Genomic DNA, 8044 nt, shown 5'->3' with positions numbered 1-8044 from the left:
AGTTTTTATTCACAGTGACAAGTGCATGTATGAACTCACAGCTCACCGAAAACCAAAACACTGACTAATCACTGTGGTTTCACACAACCACAGGTGTGGTATTGGCATAGTACGTTTTTATAGCAGAAAAAAAAGTTCTGCTTGTCTTTAAATTATATCCATGTACAGTATTTATACCTCTAACTTCAACACACACACAACATATACTATATAAATATAACATCTCTTTCTCCGTTTTGTTCCTGGCAGTTAAGGTATATCTATGTTTTTATGGAAATACTCCAGAATGGGGTCAGATCATGGTTATATTAACAAAACCACATCTTTCCTTCTCCTTCACCATGCTGCCTATATCTAATAAAACATACAACACAAGACATGACACTGTCTCTGGTGTCACGGTTTAAGCCCAACAACCCACCCAAGTGCCGTTCTTTTAGCTTCTTTCCAGACTAGGGTTGCCATCTCTCCTGGATTAGGGTATAATATTGCAAATTAACTTGGTCGAGGTACCGGTATCACATGCATTTCCTGAAAATATGTTTGTCAGAGGACAGCAAAACTTGTTTTGTAGGGAGGAAGTTAGAAGTTTCACGGAAGCAAAGTGACATTTTTTCTGGGTGACATCCACTGCAGGATGTATTTATTATCCAGAAGTATTAAAGGTTGGAAACTTCCATGGGAAGTAGTGAATCTACAGCATCACGGCTGTCTAACTTAAGGTATTTACGCAGTGGTGGAGAGTGGGACAATGTGCAGGGACCTCTCACTCTGAGGATGGATGCACAGCAGGTAAGGTGTTCAGGTCATTTCCGCTGGTTGCCTCAGGACTGAGGAGAATTCTGCATAAACCTATTGACCAGGGGGCTGGCTGGCGGACCTTTTCAACCTTTTGCAATCAGACTCTGTGCTCGAGGCTGCTGTCTCGGGCACAAAAAGAAATATTTCAAATTCAGCCTGAAGAACTGTCTCTGTGGATTTGGCCCATCAGTACGTTCTGTGCAGCTTCCTCATATTGTTACCGATTGCATTCAGAGCTCTAAATCTTCACCACCGAAATGTCTCGGGCATTAAAGGTGCTGTTTTTCATGTAATATCTTTCTCTTCTGTAACAATCATTGTAATTTGAACAGGATTTACCTGCATGGATAAAGCCTTCAATTTCAGCCTCTTTTTATCAGGTTGTACAGAAACACTTTCACACCTTACCTTTCATTCCCCATCAGATTCATATTTCAGTCAATTATGTTCTATAACGACTCCCAACAAAACACCACAATAATGGAACAACTTGTTGAATTTGGTTGAAACTGCACTGAATAAAGTACAGTGATACAATAATATCAACGAATAAAACAATAGCATATCTTTATTTTCATTTCTTTAGGCTAGTTTAGCTGAAGTTTACACATGAGTTTGTGTTCACCATCTCTTAATATTGTGTGGGTTACATGATTGTAGCATATACAGTGATGTATACTAGAATATGTTCTCCTAGATACCATCCTCACCTTTGTTTTCTTTGGATTAAGGTGGGTAGTGCTTTCATGTTGTGCATGGGTGAGAATGTGTTGTGTGAATGTCTACTAAAACTAAATAATACAACAATAAAAAAATGAAACAAAATAAAAGAGGAGGCTACAAGAGCCGTAGGTTTAATTAAAAGAAAAATTTGCAACCAAATTCCAATTAAAATCTGTCTGAAAATATCTGTGAGTGTTACACTCTGTGGTAGTGAAGTATGGGGTCCACGTCTCAGCTGAACCCGCTGGGATAAACAACTACACAGAGTCTTCAGATTCAGAATTGCTGCTGATACATTTTAGACGCACAAAGAAAAACACCAACAAATGCCTGTCGAGCAGAGCAAATACCCACTGATAATTAACATTCAAAAGTGAGCACTCACTTCTTTAAGCACCCTAAGTCCAGCCTCCCAGACACCCTCCATCCCAAAACCCTCCAAACCTGAGAGCTGAGCCCAGAAAAGAGTCCCCTATACGCCAGTTGGTGCTGAGACTAAGTGCCCCTCTCAAACACCCAACGGTGTCACAATAATACTGCTTTCCAAACAGCAAAGTGAATACTGTTAGAAAACAATATAAAGAAACTTCCTTGAATCACCGGAACAAAGGAAACTGAGAGCCAAATTAGATTTGTATCTTAACCTGTCCTGAATATCTCTTAACTGTCAGAGGCAGCAGCTGGCCAGACACACACACGCACGCACGCACGCACGCACGCACACACACACACACACACACACACACACACACACACACACACACACACACACACACACACACACACACACACACACACACACACACACACACACACACACACACACACACACACAAATATAGTATGGCAACCAATAGAAAACAAGACTCAACAAGCATTGTGTATTGTGTTACTGATTTCAACTACAGTAAATGATAATAAGGAGACAGGACGCACCTTCTACTGCCAAGTTCAAACCTGCCAAATCGAGATGCCACAGACACTGGAATACATATACATATGTATTGATTGGTATTGGTATTGATTTTTGCTTTTTTTAATTTCAAACCTTTGCAAAATTGTTTTACTAAAACATCCGTGTTAGTTGTGCCACCACCCTAACACCATCAGCATTGTTGTGCTAGGCTGACAAGTGAGAGAGCAGTGTGTATGAAGGTGGTTATAAGTTTGTTGTGCAGCACCATCATCATAAAAGTAAAGACAGTTATTTGAGTTTGTCGTTTGTTAGTTTGTGACTGGCGGCGACTGACCCAGTGTTGCTTGTGCAAACTCTTGTACTCTACAGTATGCAAAGTTTTGGGTTTATTTTCCTCACCTCCTGTCCCTATAAGTGAACAACAACAAGAGAGGGTCTTTACTTACATGTCATAGTCAACCACAAACATCCAGTTATTGTAGGTCATTACTGCTTATTTTCAGACTTTGGTAGTTATTTTATTCAGCATGTAAAAACTTGTCTGACAAGGCTCCTGATCTTTATTATATTATATTGCACTATTGTTGTTTAGACACCTCCTAACACAAAGCAAATATGTAGAAAAATTAATAATAGATGCACTGAGGGTTCAATCCTTTAGCGATGCCTAATTTGCAAATACCTGAGGGGGAGACTGTTTTCTTTTGTGTTTCCTTGCTGTCCCCCACTCCCTCGGCTCGGGTCTGTTGCCATCATCTTCTTAAAAAGATCAATTGTAATTTTTAGCAGAATTATTTCAACAACTAGACTGTGCAGATGGGCTGGCAAAAAAATAAAAAATCAAAGAATTACAGCAAATAAAATAAGTGAGCAAGTGTCCCTATGTTTACAAGAGTCGAAATGAAGCACACTGCTTTAATATTGATTCCCCATGAGATTAGCCCTGAGTTTTAGATGAAGTAATGAGCAAACATCACGAAGATGCTGAGCGCGCCGAGGATGTTTGTGTGCGGCTGAAGCTGCAGCGACGCCAGCCGACATTCTCTCATGGTTCGCCAACAACAAACCGATGTTGAGCCATGGGAGAGGTGGGAGTTTGTTGCTGTTTGCTGATGTGGTGGAAATGCTGATTGAGATGCACAATTTATTCATGCCAGCCAGAAGGATGTTTGAATGAGGAGCTCCCTCCCCACCAACGGCCCCCGGGGGATGCTGCTCTACACTAAACACAAATCACTGACTGCTGTCAATTAAACAGAGTGCCTCTATTTAGTTAGTGTGTGTGTGTGTGTGTGTGTGTGTGTGTGTGTGTGTGTGTGCTGCACGAGAGTGTAATACCCTAAATGTATCCTGAGTCAACTATGTACAAAGCCTCTATGCAAAACAGTGAATAGGAATAAAAACAATCAGTTATGAAATATTTTACTGTCCTGTATTTTATGCACATACAAATTCAATAATAGGCTAATGAATGAACTATAATCACAATTAAGTGCATTTTTCTTATTTTTGCATCTTTATTTCCATGTAGGTATTGGATCAAGCTTTAAGATGCACTTTTTATGAAATAAAATAAGAAAAAAAACACTGACACGTTATCGGTCTATGAAATTGATAGAGCAAACTTGTTAGTGAGCAAACACAGAGCCACATTCGCATTCATCTGGAGTCAGCAGCTAGATGTTCCGGTTTCTTTACCCGCTAGTTGCTAAATTTGTCCGTCTGGTGTTTGGTGTTTGGCAGGGAGCATAGGATGCATTTATCATAGCTTTTTTTTCTTTTTTGGTAAAATGCATTGTGCTGTCAAGAGCAGTGAGAATGAACCAAAACAGTAAAGCTGTGGCTCATAAAATCCAAACAAGTAGCTAAAAGATGCTAAAATGGTCCATATAACTGGAGGAAACTGCAGAGTCAGGTTTTATTTCTCTGTGGCTTCATCGCTGCATTACACTAAGTATTTTTATCTGTTCCTCATTTGAAATACCGAGCAGAGCAGCTTTAAGTACTTATTGGTTTACAAACTGACAGAAACATTGATAAAAACCTACACAGTTACTATTTCACATGCGTGGATGTGACCTTGGTTGTATATCTACTTCACTGCGTTGCTACCTTTGGCATCTTTACGCTGCAGAGATGAAATCTCCAGCTTTGAAGTCACTGGAGGACAGTGGATGGAGGGTCGTGATCAGAGCTCAGTGATCACAGCAGCGAGGAGCAGGGTGAGTCAGAGCCATGCCAGCAAAACCAAGGCCAGAGAAGAGGATAAAGGCTCCTGAGGTCTCCAGAGCCCAGGGCAAAACGGTGTGTAGGAATGTAGGAACACTTCATTTCCAGAGGAAGGCACAGATCTAAAGATGGTCCATACATCATAGATGTCTCTTTAAAAAAGCTATAAACAATGTGCAGTGTATCTAGGGATTACGATACTGGAGGACTAGATGTTCCTCTGTATTTATGGCTGTATATTCTTCACAGTATTTGTGTGCATACAACTATATGTGGGAGCATCTCCTTGAGGGCATGTTCATCCCTTGCAGATTCCACTGATTGCAGCCTGATTCATAGAGAGTTAACATATAAAAATGTATTTTATATTTAAATGCATATTTAGTCCATTAACTCTATGCATCATGTTGAAAATCAACCCTGATGGTAGATTGGGATAAAATAAAAAATCTACCTTGGCAGTTACGCTACCACAAATAATAATAATAATAATAATAATAATAATAATAATAATAATAATAATAATAATAATAATAATAATAATAATAATAATAATAATAATAATAATAAAAACTTCTCTCAATTCAAAAAGAGTAGACCGAACATAAAAGTGTATTAGTTTGGTAGAGTATGCTCATTTCAGTCCACATATCCACTCAGATTTGAATGTCGAATCATCCATTTCCTGAGGAAATGCACATTTATATATCTCCAATGCCACGTCAAGGACCACCATACACTCAATGACTAATACTGAGGAGAATCTAGTGAATAGCGAGGGCTCTTTTTTCTGTCTTCTCTGCACCTGATTCAGTCTGAGCACCGACGAAACCTACAAAATGATGAGTGGTAGAAACGCCAGCGCATCGCATCTATAATTCAGAAAAGCATGTGTGAGCAGCTGTTTCCAGGCTCATTAGACAGAGATCATATCAAGAGTGATGATATAATGATTGATGTGATCTCACCCTTACATACTCTCTGTGAGGATCAAGGCATTTGGAGATACCTTGACAGGATATAATGGAGATGGGAAATTAATTATTAAAAACACAGACAGGTATTTGATGTAGCCGGTTTTGAAAGAAAGTAGAATACCGGCACATCGTTGTTTTGTAGGTCTTAAAAATCACATCTATGAAAAATACAAGGTGAGTATTACAATGATGGATAAAATAGGTTTAGGATATCACAAAAAAGGAAAAAAAAGAATAAGAAAAGAAAATACTTGGCTGCAGTCACTACTGCAGCACTGCTCAAGGATAGATGCAGAGAGGATATGCATGATGGGGAAATTTTCTTGAAGCTATCTTTGTGAATTCTAAAGAGGGTTTAAGATGTGAGCTTCACTGCGTCATTCTCGTCTGCCTCTTCCCTTGATACAAGTGTTAGCAGATGAGTAATAGGGGGGGAAACCTCAACATCCTGCAACTACTCAATCCCATAATGCCCCGCCTTGCCACTCACTCTGATCTGGTTGCTAATTAAGGTAGATGCTGTGACAGGGTGACCCAGTTCATCCACAGGACACGTTAATCAAATTCATTTCCTTTGTAGCTGCAGAATCGTCCCGGCAACCGGGCAGCGATCAAGTCAGTGCTTTCAAATGCGGGCATGGTTGCTTACATACATGTGTGTACTTGTGCGTTATGTTAAGTTGGCGCTTCACTGTGTACAGTATGTTTGCTCTGTGTGTGTGTGCGTGCGTGGTCGTGAGCTCTGCACTTCACTGTGCTCCCATGTCTCTGTCTGCGAACATCTTAGAGGGCCTCGTTCCGCTCAGCTGCATAAGGGCTCGATGCATTAACCAGATTAATTTGGGAGGATGGATGAGGATGGAGGGATGGGTGATGGGGAAAAGGGGGCGGCACAGAAGAGAAGAAATGCATGATAAAGTAAGGGAGTGGGTGGATAGGGAGGAGGAGGAATAAAACAGGAGGGAGTAGACAAGATGGGACTTTGTGGGATTGTGTTGGAAAGAGTAATAGCTCCTCTCTCGTCTATTGCTCACTTAGGGCCACAGAGGACTCGGTGTGCAAATGTGTATCAGAGTCCGGGCAGCTTAGGCAGTTTCATGGAGCTGAAAAAGATGATGATAATCCAGTTAAATTGAAAAATGGGAACGACTACGGATCCACGTTCATACTCTTATTAATCCTTTCTTACATTCACGCAGCCAGATAGTTTATATGATTACTACTGAGTGGGGATAATAACTTGCTCAGCGCTGCAACGCTGAAATACCATCTTCTGCCATGTAGATGTTGACTAAGTATGTTCATGATGTAGTTTGGGAGGGGGATATGTGCTCAGAGCAGGATTTTAACTGTGCTTCAGTGATGCTTGGTTATGAATAAATCAGTGGATTTTGCGGGGCCACTTGTGTTTAATGGAACAGTTAAACGGAGTGCCAGTGGGAGAGGACAGCAGATGAACTCAGGTTATATATTAGGTGTTCATGTTTTTCTCTCTAATCCCTACATCTGCACGTGTCTGTGTGGGCCCCGTGTGGCCATCCTACACAGGAGAACTGTTCATTTCTGCAGCAATTATGAGTTATGAATTGGATGTCTGGGGGAAACTAGAGCCATAAAACATCTAGAAGGCGCAATTGTAAATTCTCCTGTCCACCCAGCTGTCACACTGAAGTCCCTTCCTCCTTGTTCTCCAGGTTCAGTTCAGGGTTAATGAAAATGGAGGTATTTTATGGCCACTGAAGGCACTGAATCTGTACCCGATCGTTATACTGTAGAAGTAGTAATGGTTGGTTTGTTTCTATTTGAGCTTCTAGCAGCTGTGTACATGTATGTGTGTGTGTGTGTGTGTGTGTGTGTGTGTGTGTGTGTATGTTTGTGTGGCTGTAATAAATCATCACTCTCGCAAATGTTTTTACACGGCCCTGTCCTAGGAAATCACTAAGATTTACAAGTATCTCTGATTAGTATTGACATGTTTATATCACTCACTAGCTGAGAGCAGGCAAGGAGACGTTTTACTCTCACCTCTGTTGGTGTCGGACATTACCTGAATGTACTGGATTCTAATGAATGATGCATGTTCAGGAGTCTGTCTTGGTGCAAACATGCTGACAGGTGTTCTGCATTTTAATACTGAAATACACAGACAGGGAACAATGTGGACAAATCACCCTAAGAAGAAGAAGAAGAAGTTTTCTCACTCACACCTATTTTTGGCCTAAATATGAATATATAAGTGACATGGAGCAGGTCAAACTAGCTCAGACACATTGAGTTACAAATATGACACCCAACTCATCACTTCAAGTGCTCACAGTTAGCTCGGTTGAGCTCTACTGTCCCTGAGATGCTGACCTAACTCTGCTTCTTAATAATACTGCTGCCTAATTTCTTCAAA

Source organism: Trachurus japonicus, chromosome 12 (genome assembly GCF_045865225.1).
Source record: "Trachurus japonicus isolate A0001 chromosome 12, Traja_1.0".
Lineage (NCBI taxonomy): Eukaryota > Metazoa > Chordata > Actinopteri > Carangiformes > Carangidae > Trachurus > Trachurus japonicus.
Note: the sequence above shows the minus strand (reverse complement) of the source record.